This window comes from Manacus vitellinus, unplaced genomic scaffold (genome assembly GCF_001715985.3).
Source record: "Manacus vitellinus isolate BGI_N305 unplaced genomic scaffold, ASM171598v3 scaffold_3_pilon, whole genome shotgun sequence".
Taxonomy (NCBI): domain Eukaryota; kingdom Metazoa; phylum Chordata; class Aves; order Passeriformes; family Pipridae; genus Manacus; species Manacus vitellinus.
In genome coordinates this window covers 23300930-23323705 of record NW_021940535.1, presented here as the reverse complement: position 1 = coordinate 23323705, position 22776 = coordinate 23300930, and positions in this window count along the sequence as shown.

The following is a 22776-nucleotide window of genomic DNA, read 5'->3' as shown; positions in this document are numbered from 1 at the left end:
TCAAAACCAAGTGTCTCAGTACGCTTTCTTTTGAATTCAGCTCTCAGTGGACAGAATGGGATGAAAGAGAGAAGAAATTTCTCTCTTTGTACAAGGACAACTAAATCCTAAAGGAACAAAAACGGTTTTGTGGGACTAGGACCATCAATGGTTTCTGTACTGTTAGCAAGGGCAGGAATGCTGTTGTCATTGCTCTCCTACCTGATAATATGCTTAAGTATATACAATGTATTGCAAATTGTTTTCAATAACTGTTAAGACACTGTTCTATGAAGAACTCTTTATTATTTCTCCTCTGCTTCTACAGGAAATAATACTGTTTCAAACAGAGAGGGAAGAAGAGCTGGCAATGCAGGGGGTTTGTAAAGCAACTTTTTGGGCTACAGGTTGGTAATTTACAACCAACTCACTGATAGAGTGCTCTCTTGAAGTGAAAGCAATAAAATGAAGGAGAGCTTGGAGTGCCTCGTAGTCCAGTGCTGAGAGGAATCACTTGTCACATGAGTGTTTGTGAATGTAAAATCAGGAAAAACCCACCCATTATTAATTTTTGTTTCTAAAGCTAAGCTAAATCCCAGTGCTTCCTGTGAATGAAATCAAAGATTTGCAGAACTTAAGATGAAGAGTAGTCACAGTTTGCTTCTGAACCGAGTGTGAAAGGAAGGGATGGTTTCCTTACGACCAAATAGCACATCTGGTTACTTCATATTGTTCAGTGCTGCTCCTCACAGACAGACGACCAGTTTTTGCTCAGCTGGCTTAACAGCTATCCCAAGTGACATGTATTGACAGCATGCAGGGATCTCTCTGCAGAGCTCCAGTGTGCAGGGGGCGTTCTGCCTCATCCAGAGTCTGCTGTCACTGAACAAGAGCATCCTGGGTGGTCATCGGATCTCAGCTGGAGTGTGCTATATGGACTATTCCATGGTGAAAGAACAGGACTAAATACAAAAACAGCTGAGCTTTTCAACGAGTGAGAATGAGCAAGGCTTCAGTAGTCTGTACTTGTATTCTTATAATTTAGGAGAGCTAAGTGATGAGGTATCATTATTTTGAGCAGGGTATAATATTATTTAGGTAGAATTTACAAAAGGATATGAGAAATTCTAGAGATCTAACGAGGACTGAGTGATTTGGGCATCACAGTGACATTCAAAGTTTATGGTAGATGAAGATTAATTTTGGATAAAGGCAGGACAAATCTATGATCTGAATTACTCATGTGAATGATGGGATCTAAATTAATGGTAACCACTCAAGAAAAAAACCAAAATATAATGCTGTGGAGAGCAATTCAGTAGAAACAGCAGTCATGAAATAGAAGCTAATCTTAAAGTTGAATAAGGAACTGGCTGGAAAAATTTGTTTCTAAGTTCCTTAGAAACTAAGGTAATAAAGATCTAAATAATGAAAATTTGCCACTTAAAAACGAGCACAACTGACAGCCCAAGCCCCATCTGCTCACTGGGCTGGAGGCTGTGCTGAATTCCTGTCACAGACATCCTTTGAATTTCCTGAAGTCAATTAAGGATCTCTACCCTGCAAGTGAGATTAAGCATTAGGACCCTTGTGGCATTTGCTATCAAAAGAGCAGCTCTGCTGCCATATTCCAGTTTTCTTCCCTGGTACTGGAGAGACTTGGATGAAGTATTGTCTCTGCCTTTGTTGGGCACTGCTTAGCTGTGGTGCTGCAACTGCTGCTGTCATTGACTGTGTGTCATGGTGGGCTCAAACACCAGGTGGGAGATGATGATGATGATCTGGTTTGCTCTTTGCTCAAACTGTTCTGCAGGTAAGGAGAGCTGTAAAAAAATGTTGCTTTCTCCCACTCTGTAGAAAGAGGTTTTCACAAGAACATAGAATTTAGGACACTGCTTCTAACTGTGCTTCAGAATCCCTTTGGCACTGCTGGTGTGGTGTATGGCTCAGGCTGTGCATGCAAAGGTTGGATCTCCCCAGCACAATGGGACTCTATTGAGGGTGGGGTCTCTGCATACTGCGGTAATACAAGTGATAATATTTTGCTTTTGCTCAATTCTACAGCTGCAGTAATAATCCTGATACTTTATTAAGACCTTGTAGTCTGTTAAATTAAACCTGAATACATCACTTAAAGATAAGCACAGGATCTCTGGTTTTGAAGCCTCCTGACATATAAACAGTGGACATGATGATTGAGATCTTGAGACAACAAGTGTGACCAATTTTTTGTATTCATTTTACTTTGATGAGAGATTAAATTGAAACTACCACTGCATTGATTCTGGAGGTTTGGAAAGAATTTCTGTCCTATTTCTACATATACTTGCTTTGAATGACCCTTCATTTGGGGTAGGACTAGGTGATCTTCAAAAGTCCCTTCTAACCCAAGCAGTTCTGTGATTCTGTGATTCATTAACAATCCATGTGGAAGTGAATGACTGTATCCTGGGAGATTTCTGTCTCTCATGCCATCTCGTTGTTGCTTCATAAGCCTTAAGTGAGATCTTTATGTGTAGAGGGACTCGAGAGCTACAGCCTGACAAAATGAAATGTTCTGCCTTATTTTGTCCCAGGGAGAACTTGTAGGTAACTTTTCTCTACCTTCAGACATAGTTATTCATCATATGGCAACACTGAGAGTTTTCTGGGAGAAATCAGATGCTACTTTTGCAGGAGCTGGGACTGCTCATGTGAACCAATGCCACCACCAGTGTAGTGAGGGAAAGTTGTTTCCCTCATGTAATACAGGAGAGAATAGATAATTGCAAAGTATCATAACTGCTTATTCTTATAAGTCTGTATCCTATCCAAACAGGAGGCATATTTTGAAAGACATATTCAGAGTCTTTGATCAGTTGTTAAGTGATGTATTTAAAAAAAATGCATTTCCCTTCAAAATCAAGTGTCATTCCTTGTGCAAAATGGCATAATGTCAAATCCTTCTAACCTGGTAAATTAGAAAATTCATTCACACTTTGATTATTTTGAACAACCATAGCCATCTCTTTGCTTGCATCTGGAAATACAACAAATCTTTACAAAATTAATATCCAGAGAGAACTGTTTTTATTTTTTTCAATGTTTACAGTTATATCAGAACACAGCAACATGACCATATGCCAAAACGAAACAGTAGCAGAGTTTGTAGAGTATTTTCATTTTACATCTGGTGAGATTTTTATTGATCAAATTTAATACTCAAATTTAACACTCAAACAGTCAAAAAAGCCATGTTATTTCACTGAAAGAAAAATAAAAACCAATGTTTACAGGTCTAGAAAATATCTGAAAATTGCTTTTCTCTTTTTACTGGCATCTATGTTTTTAAAAAATGCAAGCTGCTTCTTGCTTCACCGATAGATTTAGTGGCAGTGTGAAGGTTTTGTGACAATTGCTTGTTGTGATAATTGCTTGGCAACCCAATTCACCTCAAATTTAGGAATATTTGTTTTTTTGATCCTCTCTGCTGAAGCCAGCATTGTTTTAAAATTAACACTATCTAGTTGCTCATACAGTGTTTTGCATATGGGCCAAGGTGTGCTCTAAAATCCACCTGCTACTTTGTGTCATGCAGCAGTTGCTTGCCATGGGACATTGAAAAGCATTTCTTTTCTGGGCTACTGGAACAAACCTTGTTTTAGCGTGACCATGACAGAAATCTGTAAGGGAAACAACATTGCTATGCCTAAGGTTAGTTCTGCCAGGGTAAGTCTTTCTGGAGCCTAACAATGGGGAGAAAGCAGAGTTTCTTTATGTGAACATTAATTGCTGTTTGGGAAGACAAATGAAAATGAACATCACGAAGTTTATAAAATTCTTATTTTTATTGTTGCTATTAGTAACTCCAGTTATGCATCTGCAGGTAAAATGGTGAACCCTTAGGGAATTTTTCATGGAAGGAGGACTGACAGATTGGACCTGAAACATAGTTTGTGGGAAGGGAAATATGTAAAGCATTTCCTATTTGTCACCTGGCATGGATCTGCCTGTGAGATACATACACTGCAAAATTAATCATGTTGATGTTCCAGTCTTATAACATGTGGCCCCAGAGGTACTTTACCGAGTTTGTAGCCTATTGGAAAATTCAAATGTGCCAAGCTTAATCATCAGATAAAATAAGAAAGTACTTAATCTGAATGTTTGATCTAAGAAGTACTGGCTCCTTCTAGGCTGACAGTAAGCACCATTTTTACATGTGATTTTGTGTTTAAAGAGAAAAGCCATGAATATAAATCCTGGAATATAAATGCTGTTATCTAAATCATTATTTTGAAATATTTATATTTTCCCCCCAAGATTCTATGGTATTTTTAATCAGAGCAATGAATTTAAATTAATTTATTTTTGTGCAATATTTTGACCTTTTTTATTCAGTCAGGAGAATTCATCCAACTCTTCAGTGTCATCCTTATACTACTAATGCCTATTTTTATTTAAATTTTTTTTCAGATATTTTCTCAGTTTGTATTAACTTAAACCCTTATTCCTTCTTGATTCTCCTGCAATGCACTTACAACTAGTTCGTTGACTGGAACCTGCCAAGGCTTATGTTTTTCACTGCCTTGACTGTGCTTATACTATTTCACAGAATCACAGAATATGCCAAGTTGAAAGGGACCCACAAGGGTGGGTCCAACCCTTAGCCCTGCATGCATTCCCAAGAGTCACACCATGTGCATGGGAATATTGTCCAAACACTTCTTGAACTCTGTCCAGTGCTGTGACCACTTCCCTGGGGAGCCTCTTCCAGTGCCCACCCACCCTCTGGGGGAAGAACCTCTTTCTAATATCCTGCCTAAACCTCCCCTGACACAACTTCAGGTCATTCCCTCTGGTCCTGTCACTGGTCACCACAGAGAAGAGATCAGTGTCTGCCCCTCCTCTTCCACCCACAAGGAAGTTGTAGATTGTGATGAGGTCTCCCCTCAGTCTCCTTTTCTCCAGGCTGAACAGACCAAGTGCCCTCAGCTGCTCCTCATGCGGCTTCCCCTCAAGGCCCTTCATCGTCATCGTCGCCCTCCTTTGGACACTCTCTAACAGCTTAATACCTTTCTTATATTGCAGTGACCAAAACTGCACACAGTATTCAGGGTGAGGCTGCACCAGTGCAGAGTAGAGTGGGACCTGAAGGTAGTAATCTGCAAGCTTGCTTATTTATCTTATAATTAGATAGATAAAATGGCATTTAATGACTTTCTCTTTAGAAATCCTGCTGTATCCCGTAGAAGCTCAAGGTGCACTTAAAGATGCTTAAGGTCACAAAGCATGGATTTAGCAGCTTCACTGGGTTGTTCAAACATGAGCATTTTAGCCCTTTTACATGAGGGACTTTTACAGAGTGAACTGGCTGAGCACACCAAGGTGGGTTGTTCAGTTTGGAACTGTAACCATAGAGAAGAAGATGATTTTCTCAGGGCATTACCATAATTTTCCTTCAAACACACACAAATCTTTTCATGGAAAGTTTCATCCATTAACTCAGCTTGCAAATTGTTAAGCCCTACAACTAGCTGTTCTTTTTCTGTCCTTGTTTTTTTGTTTCTTTGAAGTAGTAGTTATATACCAGAACTTACAAAGTGCTGAGCACTGTATACCCCATCAAGCAAACTTCTTGTTCTTAATCACGCACTGGAAAATGCTGCCAGATTGGAACTAAATCTCTGCACATCTCCTGTATTTTTCCAGCTGGACACCTTTTTCATTCCTGTGAAAGGATGGATGTGCTGCTATGACACTGAGCTTGGGCTGGGATGATTCGAAGTCCGGTTTGACATGCCACAGCCTCGTTTAATCATTTTAATTTAAAAAATGGAGATGATAAATATTTTGTCTTTTTTACTCTGAACTCTTGGGATGGCATTTATTTCTTAGCTATACAAGACCATTAAGCTTACGGACCTTACGGCGTGCTGTAAATAACAGCTATCACTTATGGGGCAGACGTTCAACCCCCGGGGTGACTCTGATTAGAACTCCTATTACCCAGCTTTGGTGTAGAAATGTCTTGAGAGGGCTTCTGCTCACCAGTTCTGTGCAGCACTGTGAAATTGCATACCAAACAGTACTGATGCTTCAGATAAGATTTTATTCAAAGCCTTGTACTGCCAGATATGCAAAAGAACAGATTGTCTTTATATGGCTTAATTTTAAGAAATGCAATGTTTTAGACCTTTTGAAAGATGAATTCAAATAATGAACATTCACTGTGTCTACATTTTAGAGTGCCAGTTTCCAGCATCTTTCTGAGCAAAAGTATATCCTACTTTTTCTCTACCTTTGTTAGTAATTGTCATAATTGTAGGGTACCATTTCATTTTTTTCTGCAATTTCATATATTACCTCTCTACAATTCTACTCAGATGAGCTCCATATTGCCCCTTCCATTTCATTAAACACTAAATCGATGAACTTTAAGCACACCAAGTTTAGTAATGTGGCATTAAGTATTAATCCATTAAACACCCAGACAGTAAATCTACCACCTATCTCTTCTGAAGAGGTTATAATATGCCATACAATTAATTATCTGGAACTGGAATACCTTTAATTTCTGTGAACTGCAAAATGGAACTATTAGTAGAAAACATTACACTTCCATTATGAGAAGAAACACAACAGATTTTTAAGGTCTAAAACCCTTTTAGCAATCTCTGATGTAGCTTGCCTAGACAGCACCTTCTGTGAAATGTTTGTGCTTGTAAAGACATGCTCACATCAACTGTTCTGATAACAGTGATTTACATTGGCTGTGTGACCTGTCTGTCAGCACATCTACATATGAGTTCATCTGCTCTCTCTGTTGGACTCTTCACAAACTCTGCTTCCTTTTTAATACAAGAGGCAGAAATATCATAAGCATCCTATGAAGCATACAGCTAAACTGATGAGGGATGAGAAGGCTGGAAGGCACAACTGAATTACCTTTCTGTTGATTACCATTTCTGGATGCTCTTCTTGCACACCAGCAGAAGTCAGTGGTAAGAGATCAAAAGATATCTCTGTGCTGTGCTAATGCACTGATCAGCACGTATATTAGTGAAAAAAACCCTCAACATGTTTGTGTATAAACAACTCAGTGCTAATTTGAAAAGCTCTGTTTAAATCACATCACATTCTGCAGTTGCATGTGATAATGTTGGTCATGCTTAAGATCTTGTCCTCTTGTTGCTACACACAGTTTTCCTTAATATGACTGAATAAAAATGCGGAAAACAGAGCCTAGGGGCTCATCTTGACTAGCTCACAAAGCTAGTCACAAAGCTCTGCAGTATCCCCCAGAGGGAAGGCCGTAACACCTTGTGGGTCATATGTAAAAATATAGTTATAAATAACCATTAGAAGAGATAGGACAAAGACTGTAGGTTGTTGTTTTAAAATAACCCCACATGTTCTCCTTGTTTGTTTGTTCTTAGTTCATTCACAGAAATTATTAGATGTATATATAAGATATATAATATAGACATCCATAAATGGGTAAGAGGGCAAGGTCATTAAAATTATAAAATAATTTACATTAAAATACATAAATGAATACTGTTGCAGATGAGAACTGAAAAGACTCTTCATCCTTGCTATGTTTTCCTATCATATGCTGTAGTCCCTGTAGATGTTCCACTGGAAAAAATGCCTTCTTTTGTTTTGATGATGCTAGTATAGACTTTTTGAGGGGGTTTTGCAAAACTGAAGAAATAATATCAATGTATTGTTAACCTGTTTTCATGTATATTTCAGATTTGCTCTTATTTAAGTTTTCAGTAAACCTCTCCTCATTTTCTTGTCAGAGGAGGTGTCCATAAATAATTTGAAAACAACATAATGAAGGGCAGCGTTGCCTGTGACATCTCTCACGTGTGTACCCAGCTGTTCCGTTGTCTTTGCTTGTTATCATCCGTCACCAGATGATAACAGAATAATTCTGGAGATCCTGATTGTTTAATTAATTGGAGTGGGAGCAGGGACTGTTGCTTCTCTAAGGTCCTGGTTGGTGGTAGCAATTGCAAGAAAGGCTAATACGATACATTTTTTATGGTCTTAATGATGTGGGCTTTTCTTTGCCACACATAATTAAAATTCATGAGGTAGTGGGTTAATAGATATTATGAAAAGGTCCCTGTGCAGAAATGTTACATACTGCAATATAATTAATAGAACAGCAAGTCTTTAAAGTTAACTACTGTATTTGATTTGGCCATTTAATGATAACTTTCAAATAGAAGTGAAGAGGGCTGAGAGCAGCCTGATGTTGAAACAAAAGCACCCCTTTAAAGAAACTGATCCTAAATAGTTATAATTATGGATAACAATAATTAACTTTGTCTCTGCTAAATCATAATAAATCTATAAATGTCTTGTGCTGAACCTGTTGTGATAATGCTTAAAAAAATATATGTTCTATGTAGTGCGTGAACTCTTGATTTTCCTAAACCTTCAAGATTTTCCCCTAAACAATGAAAATTTTAATAACATGAAATATAGTGAATACTGAAAAATTCACTGGATCTTGCCCATGTTCTAAAAAGCTGTATTTACTAAAATTGGGTTAAACACCTCTTAGTGCTCCTTGGTTTTGATACATTTAGCACTGTGGCAGATGATGTGGTAAACAAGATGAACCAGATAGAGAATAGTCACTAGCAGTTTAGTGCAACATCGTAATCTTTCTCTTCACTGCAGATGCAGGGTAAAAATGGTCCATTACGCTTCTGAATAGTCATCTCTTGATGTGACGGTTTCTAGGTTTCACATGTTTCTGGGACAGAGAAGCCTACTCAGCCTAATTTCTACTTCTAGCGCTGAGACTGCAGGATCTGCTCTCAACCTCTCAGTATTTGTTGGGCATCCTAAAAACAGGAGAGAATCACCTACCACCGACTTGTTCCTCAGTGGAGATTTCCCAGTGCATCCTGCACCGGAACTCTACAGTGTGCACATCCATTTCTCCTGGAACCTACCTGGGGAATCTTCTAGGTCAAGGAGTCTCCATGCTGGTAGTTTAACCTATCTGGTAAAGACATAAAAGAACAGAGAGGATGCAACTAAATATATCTCTGTGCCACAAAGACATTATGCCTAAAGCATTGTTAATTATATATTCTTGAAAATAACAAGAGATGGGAGGCATTCCTCATTTCCTGAGTACCTGGGCAGCATTTCACCCCTGTGTCCTTCTAAAATGTGGCAGTGGTGTGTCCTTCTAGCTCAGGTTGGACTCTTATATGTAAGCAGGTTTCTGTCTCTCTTACACAGTGCTCTGGAAATGTCCAGCTGTTTTCTACTTCTTTTTCACATGGAAACATATTATTCAAGAAGAATGAGAATAATTTTATGTAATTAATGGATCTCAGCTCTGTGTCCAGTAGCCTTTCAGAGCTGGAAGGCAATTCAGTAGGACAAATTTAGCCATTTATCATATGATAGAGGTATATTTTAATTTCATTTAAGTTTTTATTTTGTGTATTGTGAAGGCCTAAGGTAAATAAAGCAAGTTTCATTTGGCATGCATATTTTAGCTTATCTAAACTTCAACCTGTCTGTCTGTCAAGTGTCAAATAGCCCCAGTTCTGCATATGTGATAGTTTTATAGGAGGAGAGGGAGTAACACTAAACAACCTGATAGATTATTTTCAAATGCTGCTAGGACAGCTGAAGATGTTGTCCAGCTTGTCACAGCCTTGAGCAGAGCCTGTCTTGCTGCTGCTGTTTGAAGTTGTGTGTGTTTGGTGGGGTGAGGGAGTTAGGACTATGACTGGATTCAGCCTGTTCTGACAGCAGACATTGCCTGATATTCTGTTTTTCTCCCTTGTCTGGTGCAGGAAGAGGCCGGCTCAGCTATCCTCTGATCCAAGAGCAGTGAATGTCATGGGTGGTCTCCTGTCTTCTCTTCCTCATCCCCTTCTTTCCTGGGAGCTGCTGGATTCACCTGTCCCTTCAAGGACCACAGAAGAGCAAAATGTGTAGCACCCCACAGATTTCAGGAAGTATCAGGTACATGACATTCAAAGGAAGGGTGCAGTTCAGGTGCAGGGCAGCCTCTGTTAGAAGCACTCTGCATTTTACAGTGACAGGACTTGCACCAGCAGTTCATGCATCAAAGCACTCTGGTGTCTCTATAGGCCACTGGCAAGTGGTGCTTGGACACTTGCTAGTGCTAGTTCAACATCAAGATTGAAGTTAGATCATTTCAACCTTCTTTTTTGGTGTACTTAACTAAGTTTTCACTATGACTATTTGCTGTTACCAAAAGCCAGTCAAATGTGAGGCATGGTGCTAGTGAAGACAGTTTGCTGTGATGGAGTAACATGGTTAAAGAACATAAAGTTTTAAAAGAAATGATAGTGCATCTTCCCTGTAGAGGAAAATAAAAGTAATCCCAAACAAAACCACACACACATCTGACAGTAGATGAGATTTGTGCCTGGAAATACCTTTTATCCTCCCACAGAGTCCTCTCTCAATTATTTCTGAAGTGTAATAGATTTAAATTGATCCATATGACTTTACTAATGATATAATCAAACTTGCATCTGTACTCTGTGCTTCTCAGCTGAACTAATTTGAATGTAAGATAGGAATCAAACAAGTGACCATTGTGCATAGGAAAGAACAAAGAGAGTTTTAATTCTATTTGCGTTGCAGGTGTTTTGAGCTATACATTTAAGTGATCAACAATCTATATTTGGTTCAGGGCACAATGACATATTTTATGAGATGTGTCACAAGTCAAATTCTTCTGCTGTAATTTCTAACCTCAGTTTTAAATGCTGTCAGCATCATCCAGAATTTAGGAAAAAAGAGCAACTCATCACCACGCCAATTGAACAAAAACTGCTGTATGATTTAAATACCTATAGCTTCATCATTTACCCAGTTGTATGCTTTCAATTTGCTAAGCACGAGGTTGGTGATTAAACTGGTGCATAATTATTAGCAACAGAGAGACTGTTGTCAGATCTCGCAGATCTGACCAGGTGCAGGCTTCTCGGATTCAGTCAGAGCCTGCCTGTCAGTTTTATGAACAATCCAGCAAAATAAGTGACTGATTTTCTGCTATCATCACAGAGGCAGTTTTCAGCAGATTGTCACAGTAAAACTCCCTTTCTGAATAGTGTAATGAACATTCTGATGTTTGCAAAAGCCATTTTTTATATATAGACAAGTGTGAGTGTAAAAGCGTTAACAATTTGATCCCAGTATCTGTCTCTTTAGCTCTTTATCCATATCCTTTTATTAATATCCATCTATTTCACTCTAATGTCAAAGCCAGTCAAAGACTTTGAGATAATGCAAACAGAATGGAAGTGTGGCCTGATGAATTAATCCTGTGTGATGAGGACTTCAAAAGATTAAATTTGCTTGCTCCCTTTCTCCGGCATGCTTTCATGTTCAAAACCTATATGGCTGGTTTGCCAAGTGTTTGTCCAAATCTGAAATTTAGGCAGGATAACGTAGGCTGTGCACTGAAAGAGCAACGAGTTTTTGCATCAGCTCCCTACAAGGGCAATCTCATCCTGGATTCTGAGTGTCTTTGTGGGGCTTGAATCTCATGTCTCTACTGGTGCTCGCTGAGATGGTGGCTCCCTTGCTGGGCTGGTAGATGCAGGAGCTTACTCTGTAGAGCAGGGAGAGATCTGGATGATGCTTTCTGTCATTCCAAGGCGCTTATTTATGCTCATCTCTTCTGAGTACATCCTCCCTTTGGTTTTTCTGTACTTGCTGCTACTGCAATAATTTACCGTTGGTGTAGGAATATGGATCAAGAGCAGAACCCCTGCAGCCAGAGAGGCAGTGTGGTGGCAGGGCATATCCTTGGGCTCAGGCTCTTTGAACACTACTAGTGCTCCACCTTGGCTCAGGGCTGCAGGAGCCAAACTCTGAGGGTGCAGCACTGTCCCCAAGTAATATGCAGCATCATGACTGAAACATAGCAGGTACATATAGTTGTCCAGCTTTTGGTCTGGAGCTGCTTCATGTCCTGCCAGGTCAGAGCCAACAGCCTTTGCTCCAGAGAGTGGCAGCCAGTGTGGAAAACTGCATAGAGCTGAGTGATCAGACAGCTAAGAGAGGACTCAAGCTAATAATCTTGGTTTGGAAAAATTGTTTTTAGAGGATGAGGTTTCTTTTTCTGCAGTGTGCCCTCATTTTTCACCCTCTCTCACTGTAATTTGTAGTGTAGTTTTTCTAGATCAATCTAAATACACATGTATAATAAGCATCCAACATAAAAATATGGACTGTTCAGTGAGAAGAGAAACATTTTGTCAATGTGCTTTTAAAGTGTTATTCTGGAGGATAAACAGTACCATGTTGAAGAAAGCAATCTATAAACACTGTTTTCCTCTTTCACCATATTGTAGTGTAAATTTGTTGCTTGCCTTGACATTTCTACCCCTCTTTGAAAGTATTCACCTGCTGTACCAGTATTTGAGCTAAATAGATGCTAAAGCTTTCAAGTGATTCCTATTTGCTTGTGAAATAGAAACAACTAACCAGAAACTCATGCACAATAATTATACACTAATAAACCTGTTTATTCTTCATCTTCTTTCAAAATATGGGTCCTGTTACTCACAATTTTATAAATGCAACAGTAAATAAATTTGAGTGTTTTAAAAATAAGTCATAAAAGCAGTCTAATTTCGCTTAATGCATATGTACAACAGTATGAAAGAGTGGGCCATGTTCTCCATCACTGGAGGGAAGCACAGACCTGGCAAATATGAGTAAGGCTTTACACAAGAGCTGTCTTACAGTTGCTGGGGGAGAACAGGTTTGGACTGAAAAAAAATGGATCGAGCTGTAAAGACAACTTTAAATATTGATAAAAGGGGAGGAAAAAGTTTAAAAAATTATATATTTATGAAATGCATTATTCTTTAATTGACAGTGACTTATGTTCTGATGCAAGTAATTTTAAAAGTCAAATCAGACTAACTTTTTGCTTGAAAAACAATGTCGCATTATTAGGTTTGTGGTACTGTGTTAATATCTCAATGTTTTAACTGCCAATACTATTGGAAATGAATATTTGCATTGCAAGAAGGCTTCCCTCCCAGGTAGAAATAGGGAATCTTTCCAATAGTAGTGGTTTAACAGAGTGGTAGCCCTTTGAAAGTTCCAAGTGTCTTCACAAACCCGAAAGAAATTCAGTCATAAAAATAGGTTTGCACCTGGATCTCAAGCTGGGAGCCTGAAAATGGGTTTTGTGAAGGAATCATCATTCTGAAAGAAATGGCTTTAGCATCTTGTTAAGGGAAATATATCTGTCAGCTACAATTTCTACTTCAACTCATCAGCAACAAAAAGACGAAGGAGCAGGCTAGTCTGGGAGCATGGAGAGATTTATACCTTCTGATGTTCTCCTAAGTACTCATGTTCATAGTGCTTCACAATTTTTCATGTAATATCCTTGCAACTTCCCTCTGAAGTGGAGAAGAGCCATGACTGATTTTACCAATGGGAATCTGAAAATAGGGAGGCTAAACTCCTTTGATTTGGATCAAGCAGTTTGTTCACAGTCACAGAGGAGATTTGTGGTGAAATGGAGAGGGAAAACAGGCTGTTCTTAACCCCAGGCTAATGTCCAGGTAACAGGGCCAGTTGTCTCCCTGGGAAACTGTTGGATCTGGTCTTTGGCTCTAATTCATTCACACTACAGGCAGTAACATCCATCTCTAATGCAGCAGCTTCTCCTGGCCTACACTGAGAAGATAGGCTCTGAAGAAACATTTTAAAAGTACTGGAAGAGGCTAGTAGAAGTCTTGCTCATAAGTCCTGCTCATAAGTCAGCTAATCCTCAACATATCTCAATGAAGAAGGAAGTATTGGTTTATTAGAACAACTAACTGTGTGGTCCAGTTTTCCTAAATTCTGCCTGAAGCTGGAAGATGACAACCTCAAGGCTAACTTCTCCAGAAAGTCAGTGGGGAGAGGTGAACCTTTAACTTGGATGGCCCTGACTATCTGGAGACGTGTGGCTACCTTTCTTTATGGGACCTTTCTTGATCACTTCATGTTGGGGCAAGGCTTCTGAAGCACAGACATCTCAGTGGCTGAGTTAGGCTTCTACATAAGTTATGATGCCGGTGATAGGTCATTCCTTTCCCTGGTGTGTTATGTAGCTCTCTCTGGGATGCAAACTGGAGAGATGACAGCAGCACGTGGCTGCATGTAATGTCATGGCTGATGCACCCACAAACACTCAAAATACTTTGGTGTCTCTTCTTTCACTGAGAACTCCAAATTCAGGTTTCTGATTCTCTTGTCCTCAGGGGTCCATAAATAGCAAGCTGTTTGTGTCCTGGCTTGTGGGAACACAGGCATTGCACCTGGCCACAAATGTCTGAATTACACTGATCGTGAAATGGGACAAAGTGGAGAGAACACCTTGCATGTGCCTGAGCTGGGAGAGCAAAACCTTGACTTGGGTGTTTCCAGACTTCTGATAGCTCACCAGCATAATTTTCCATGTACTATAGTATTTTATTTCCAAGGCTTACTTGATATACTTAAAGAAAATCTGCAAATAATTTAAATCAAGTATTGAAAAAAACATACCAGGTGCTTGAGGAAAAATAGCTGACTCTTAACACATGTGTATTATTATTTTTGTTTTAAGGTTAGCATTATAAACAGAAGGTTGTGGTCATTTCTTGCCTAACAAATAGCTGCCTTCATCGTAATTTCTTCCCTAGTTATTTTCTGAGAGAGGAAATGAGGGGAAAGTGGGAAGAGGAAGGGAAAGAGTAGGTTTGCAGTTGACTTGACATTTTATCAAGGCCTGTTGCAATAGAACAAGAAATAACAGTTTTAAACTGAAAAGGGGTAATTTAGATTAGCTGTAAGGAAGAAATTTTTTACAATGAGGGTGGTAAAACACTCCTTGCCCAGAGAGATGATAAATGCCCCATCTCTTGAAACATTCAAGGTCAGAATGGATGGGGCTCTGAGAAACCTGATCTAGTTGAAGATGTCCCTGCTCACTGCAGGGCAGTTGTACAAGATTACCTTTAAAGGTCCCGTCCAGTACAGACCATTTTATGATTTTATGACTTGAACGATTTTAAAGGATATTTTCATTCTCTCTGCTTAACTGCTCCCAGGAAGAGTTGAGACATAAGCAATCCACTTACTTTTAGTGACTTCAGCCAAAATACCAGGATAATTGTACCTGAAGGCAGAAGTGGTGACTTCACATACTTTTGCAGGCAGACATGCGTGCTCCAAGCCAGAATCTATTCCTGACCTACTTCACTCAATACCAGGTTTTGAATAGATGATTAGAGCAGTAGTTTATTTCAAATATGTCAGTTAGTCAAGGCTAAGTTTGCCCTTTCTAGTGGTATCTTTAAAGGTAGGGCAATATTCACAGGTATTATCAGAGGTGTATCTTCTCACTTTGAGCCAAAAGAAAAGAAAAAAAAAAAAGAAAGGACTTTTTCTGAACAAAAAGACAGGTGGCAATTTTTCTAAAAGACATCATCAAACAAACAAGAAATTCAATTCAGTTTTTATCTCTCACTGCCAGAAAGCAAGGAAGATTCCATTTGGGTCAAATGTATGAGCTCCGTGACTGGCACAAGAAACAGAAATATTCAATGGATTTGTAATTTACCCTAGAAACAGACTGGTCTGATTGAAAATAATGATGTCTGACTGTGCAGGGCCAGTGAGTTGGCCTTTGTTAATGCAGAGCTAACCAAGATCTACCATGCACAGATGCTGGAAAACCAATTAGCTATTCTAAGAAGTACTGGCAGATAAAATGTCCCGATTAATCACACAAAATATGTGTATCCCCTTATTTCTGTAACTCCTGTTTGAAAATGATCACTAATAGTTCTGAATGAACTCATTTAGTTGCTGGATATCCCAGCAGGGTTTTTCTGGAGCCAGATATAATTTGAATATCATTTGATGTATGAATCCTTGGGAAAGAACATAGCTGTGCATATAAACTGATGTCAGATGTATTTATACATATAAAACGTGTATGTGCAAGCAAAAATCAAGGCTTGCTTACTCTGATGTATATCATGAAAAGCTGAAGATTATCAAATTACAATTGCTATATCATGCTGACTTATTTTTTATTAGCAGCTTACTAGAACATTTTACTGCTGAATGTACTGTTTTCTTCCTGTATGTTATTGATGCAGACATACTAGTATATTAATGCATTAGTGTCTAAACCATTTAAACAATAGAGTTTTACCCAGCTTTCAGATGACTTGTTCAACTAAAATTATACTTGTATAAAGAATTCAGTTACTCTTTCAGTGCATGGATACTAAATAATATAGAGTCTTTTATTTTCCACCACAGAATCAATAGGAAACAGAGGAGAAATATTTCCCTGATGTGAAATCACACTGATTGTTTAGCAAAACATGTTTGTTTGTGCAGCTAAATGTGAGAGAGATCAAGAAGAACAGGTAGAAGAGAGGCTGAAAACCAGATGAGTTAGTTCAGGAAGAGGATCCCTTTTAAATAATCATTTTCTACAGCGAAGACACTCAATACAAGGCAGCAAAACAACTGCCCATCCTTAAGAGAGAGGATATCTGTCTACCGTTCATCCACATACCAACACTACCCATTTTGTTTCAACCTTTCCTCTCAGGCACAGATCCTCTTTTCTTTCAGGAAGGAAAAACAAGTTACTGCAACACTTGTGAGAGTGAACTTTACTTTCCTCTGCTCATGAATTCATGACTAGTGACTAGAAGGAAACAGGACAGGAACTTCCCTGTGTTCTGCCCACACCTCTTCACCGTCTCTCAGAAAGGGTGACCCAGAGATCAAGGTGTGTGTTTGGTGTCAGGCTTGGACCAAGCTTCACAGTGACTTTGGGTTGAATATTTTTGCTCTCTAACCACTTGATCGGTGTCAAAGTAGATAGGGGACAGTGGGCAATGATGCAGAGAGCTCCCAAAGGAAACGTGCTGATTAAGACCAAATGCCTGTGTTTTCTTCTCTTTTCTCATGCTGAGGATTTGGCCATTCATGCATGTTTCTGTTGACATTGCTGAAGCACCCCATTTCTCTCTTCTATTTGAGCTGAACCTGGAGGCAAGCTGGGCTGTCATCCAGCAAACAGCTCATGAACACTCACTAAAAATACTTTCTGGTATGTTTATATCCAAACACATCTGTCCTGCAGATATTGTTGCGCAACAGAAAGAGTTCATAGGCTGCCAGTTGCAACCTTGGAACCCAACTCTTGTCATTAAGAAGTTGATTAAAAGGGTAACATTCAGTCCAGGAATGAAAGCACATGGGGAGCCTGTGGCTTCCACCATAGCCTCCTACTCTGCAGGTCTCTCAGAAAGAACACTGAGACCTGTTAGGCCAGGACAGGGAGCATCTATAAAAAATTTAACCCCATCTCCCCTCTGTTCTTCCAGGCTGCCTCTGAAGCTCAGCCACTGAAGACACATTGAGGGGGACACCCAACATGTGAGGGGAAGAGTGAAAGGGGGTTCCTGCAGCACCAGGACCAGAGCCTTGTCTTCATGCATCTTGAGAGTAGATGGCAGGATACCATTGACTGTGTGCTGTATGAAGTGTCAGAGTACTTTGTTTGGGTAAACATTGCTATAATGTAAACAGCTCTCTGTCCCGGAAGAGGAGATGTTTTGCAAGCATAGCTGTTTTTCAACCCGTCTTTTTAAGTGGATGTCCAAGCTATGAGGAGAAAAACAAAATGCACAAAAGAAAAAACCAAGAGAGAATTTGAGCAGGTGCATATCTGCCTCTGTTCTTGGTAATCGCTTTAAGACGTTAATGAAGTGATTCTTGTATTTCAAGGAAAACATGTTCTTCGTATTTTTGCTATATAAAACAATGCACAACATGAGAGAAAATGTATTCAATTATGTCTCACTCTGCCTTAACAAAAAATTGCTTAGTGTTGTCTCTAATAAACCTAAAAATGAGGAATGAAAGTACAGATTGCTCTGTGCGAGGTCTAATTTTTTTGTGTATGCATTATATTAACTATCTCTGCCCAATTTTGTGATAATAAGGCAAATAAGGAAAAAGCCTCAGTTGAAAACCCCAACGTATAATCAGAAATTACAAGTGGATAGTGCTTCATTGTAGGGGTTTTTACGGTCATTATGGATGGTAAGAGTCTTGTTTAAATATTTGAATATAATTTCCCAGAATCAGTTAGGTACCCTCTTTGTAATGACTATTGATGGAGCTGTCCATGCACTCATTACCCTGTTTTTTGAGACTGTGGCCTCTCAAATCTGCAATGTTAGCTTATCATCTGCCTCAGTGCAGGGTCACTTTCAGCCACTGGTGGATAATGAGGCCCCGAGGTGGCATCACTACAGGGAAGCTCTGTAGAGCTATAGGAGCACAGATACCTCTCCTACAGGGAGACCACAGCTTCATCTGCATGTCCCTAGCCTTTGGTTTAGCAAGAGACCAGAAGGATGTGACTTATTCAAAATTACTCCTTTCTTAAAAAATCTGGGAGGTGATCTGGCTTACTGACATTGAACTAAAATGAGGAGATTTGTATGCTGCAAAAACAGAACTAAAGAAAGTTCCTTACCTGTTTCACATTCATAGTTTCTAAGACTTAACAGACCACAGAGAGGATGATAGACACTTTTAACTTAAAAAAGGACTGATAATGAAATTCTCCAAAGTTTTAACAGAATAGATCTGCTTTCAAGGACCATGTATGTTCTGTAGTACACAGGGCCAAAGACTCTCAGAGCATTAACAAACCTCTCCAGAATACAAAGGAGCTGAACTACACCTTTGCATTACCAGTTAATACTGTGGAAATTGATTACTTCCTTAAAAATCATAGCCTTTCTAATTCCTGCCTTAGGTAGTTAAGAGACAATGTTACTAGTCAAAAAATAATTTGTTAATTGATTTTGTAAAATTCTCATCCAGGAGGTAACTTATATGGTGGATTGGGCTAGGGAAAAAAAAGTAGTTTCTTTCTACCAAATACATAAGTGCTACAAAGGGAAAAAATGTTTTTTTTTTCTTCTTGGTCAAAGAAAAACAGTAAAGATGTCAAAAAGGAGCTGAAACAGTTTAAAGAACTAGCTTGTGCACAGGAGATAATCTTGGTACTTTCATGCATCCAGAAGAAATTTTATACTGTTTGTGCTAGAGAGTGCATATATAAGCCCACACTCATGCGAGTGCAAGTCTAGAAAAGGTGTAAGCATACACAAGGTGACTAAAGATGGCTTTGCCTTTACACAACTGATAAAGGCTCATTGATTTTACCCTACATGCGCTTTGTATCTTTGTATCTTGGATTTATTTCTAGTTTGCACCCTTCATTTGCAACACCAAACATCCCGATTTGAAGCTGAAAAATATCATGTGCCGTAGTGACATCACCTTCTGGGGTGGAGGACATCTCTGGCTTACCTCAATCCTCTGTTTGCTTCTGGAATCTGGTACTGCTCTGGAAATGTCCCTTTTTGGGAGTATCTACCACCTACTTTTGAATCAAATTCTTGGTGAAAACAAGTTTGGTGATCATTTTACTCACATCAGCCTATCCACTGCGTACTGCTGGGGCAAGGGTAAGGGAGGCTTTCCCTGTGGTGGAGTTGCAAAAAAATAATTCACAAAGCAGAATCAAAGGAAAGACATAAAATATATGAATGGATTGTGCCATTGCACTGAATCATTTAGCACAAGAGACCAAAAAAAAAATCTGTGCATTGACTGAAGAGACCCGTACCTGCAGCGTATTCAGAACTGGCAAAAATTTCCAGCTGCTCCTCATAAAATGCTTTTGTTGATGGTTTAGAAACTGTGCATTCACTTCCTGCATGACAAAACCAAACAGAGACATGCACATGAGAAACACTTAGGCATTATCTGTCTGGGTTAAATTCATCCTTCGAGTAATTCCAGCAACATTTCTCTGTTGGATTTGGATGCTCAACATTTACAGAAAAATCTGGATGGAGTTGAACTTGCATGAACCACGCCAAATTTGTAATTACAAGGCCTGACAAGGAATATATCTCCTTCCTGCCATTGTTAACAGCGAGTGATTGCCTCTGTTATTCACATGCTAGTATCAAATCTATGGAGAATTCAGGGAGATGAGGAGGTTGATCTGAGAGAAATTGAAAACGTAAGGCTCAAATTAAAGCACTCTGCAAGTAAAGGGAAGGATTTTAACTATCAAAATGGAGGAAGAAGTGGGTGGCAGATAATATTTTTCCTTCCTTTCATTTGACAGTTTAGAATATCTATCACCTATTGTTTTGTGAGGGAAATTGGTACATTCTGATTAAATCTTGAATTATATACCACACAACACAGTCTTAGATATGGCTTTTCCTTTTATTGCAAACTGCTTCTGTGAAGAATTACTCCTCTTACTCCTTCTTTTTCTGTATCTTCACATGATTCCTGTGTTCACACCTTTTCTACAAACATCATTCTATAAGTTTCAGTGCATATACCTTTACAAAAAATGTTGTGGTAATTTATAGAGTGGGTTTGCTTTCTTCCTCTTTATCTGTAGCATGTTATTCTCACAAAGCTAATAGTATTTCCCCTTCCTGTGCTATAAGAGTGTTGTTGACAGAAAGGACATAGGATTGATCCAGCATTCACAGTTCTTGTAAGGGAATTTGTAAGGGTGAGTGCCTCATGATAGCATAACTTTTCAGGGAAAGCTAAACCATCTTGCAATCTTAGGAATTATTGAATCCCATTCTACAGCTTGACTCCTTTACCCAGTACAGTATATCACCTTGTTGGGGTGGTAGATTACTGGTATGGAGCAGCCCACTGCTTTAACAACCAGCTGCAGCACACCTGCAGGAGCTTGCCTTGCACTTCACTTTTCTGCCATCAGATTTACAACCTCCTCCTGATGTCACACTGGGCACTCCAGCTCAGCAAGACTTGGCACATTAACACCACTGAGCCTGGTGGCAGTGTTGAGCTCTTCAATTTCTTATTTCAGGCTCTCTGCAGACTCAGACAGACATCCCTGTGCCAGTTATACTCAGTTTTGCCCCATAAATATATAGTGAAGGTAGAAGTAGTTCCTATGGTCTGACCTGTTGTGTGTTGCAGGCTGTAGGACTCTCCTAAATTACTTTGTGTTTGATCTAGACTACTGGCTTTTGAACAACATTCAGTCTTTGTTTAAAAATTGACATTGCCAGAAAATGCACTTCAAAGACTGTTTCTACCAAAACCAGATTTTGCATCACATACCCACTGTATCTCCAGCCTTAACTTTCATTTACCTGCTTTAATTTGTCTGCTGAACTGAATAACCCATTTAAAAAGTTGTATTCCCACATAAATACTTACAAACTCATCAAATTACCTTCTAACCTTTTCTTTCATTAACTAAATAGATTGAGTTCCTGCAGTGTTACTAACAGATGCTTCCTATTGTTCTTTAATCTTTCTCAGTGCTGCCTTGATTCCTTTCAGTTATTAATGTCCTTTCCAGGACATGGAATTCCAGTTGTGATTACATCAATGTTCAGTGCAAAAGCAGGACCAGTTTCACGTCTTTTTAAGAGATCTGGGGCTCCTTTTTTGGCCACAGGACTGAACTGAGGATGCATGTTTCTTCCTAAGACTTATGTTTCTGCTTAGATCAGATGTCATATTCATAAGGGACATTGTTTCTCCAAATTGAGCCCCCAGAGATGCCCTACTTCCTTTGTTTCTAGACATATGACCACCAGCTGGTCTTAATACTGTGGATTTTATTTATGTCCATCTTGCCATGTGGTAAAATTTGGCTAAGCATCAAATGTTTGGTCTTGTATTTCCCATTTTATGTGTCTTTCTGTTGATCTATGTATATGTGAGAAAAAGGGGGCAATTTTTGATGTGCAGTAATATCATACATCACCAATGCATCATAAAATCCCTCTGCATAAGCCATCTATCATCTTAATTATGTACTTCTCACCCAGTATTTGTGTTATCTACAGTTTTCATCAACAATGACTTTATGCTTCCTTCTGCATCTCAGGCAAAAAAGTTAGCTGGTGCAGGACTGGATCCCCCCGAACCTCACTAAAAGCACGTATCTTTACACTGACTTTCTGGTATGTAACCACTTACCAGTTTTAATCTATTTAATGTGTGCAGTGTTGATTCACAGCATTCTTAATCAATGTTTTTTGCAATATATGGTACTGAACTGCAAAAGATGTCTTGTAGAAACCCAAATATAGCGACACTATTAGCTCTATCAGCCAATTTGTAATCTCATCATTCAGAGCTATCAAGTTATTCTGATGGATCTGTTTGCCAAAAAACCCCACTGAGTAGTAATAATTATACTGCCTCCCTTTTATTTCTTATTAATTGGTTCCTATATCAACCGTTCCTTTATTTTGCCTGGGATTGATGGTAGTCAGTCTGATGATCTTGTAATTACCCAAGTTGTGTAAGTTGTATCATTTATTCTCTCTTAATTTTGTTTTTATTTTTAATATTGGTGTTACCTTACTTTTTCTCATCTTCTTGGACTTTCCCAGTGTTACAAGTTATTGAAAAAAATCAACATTAATGGTCTGGAGTGACTTACATGTAGCTCCTTTTAGACTCCCATTTATTAATTTTGAGACTTAGCACTTATGTCTAAAATCAGTAGCTCTTATTTGACTTCTTCTGATGCACTGTCGAAGTGAAAATCATAAAGAAATTTTCTTATGAAGTGATCACATCATCTGATCCCTGGCCAAAGATACATCAGTTATTTATTGAACACTTCTGCCTTTTCTGGATTATTTTTGGCAGTTTTATAATTTC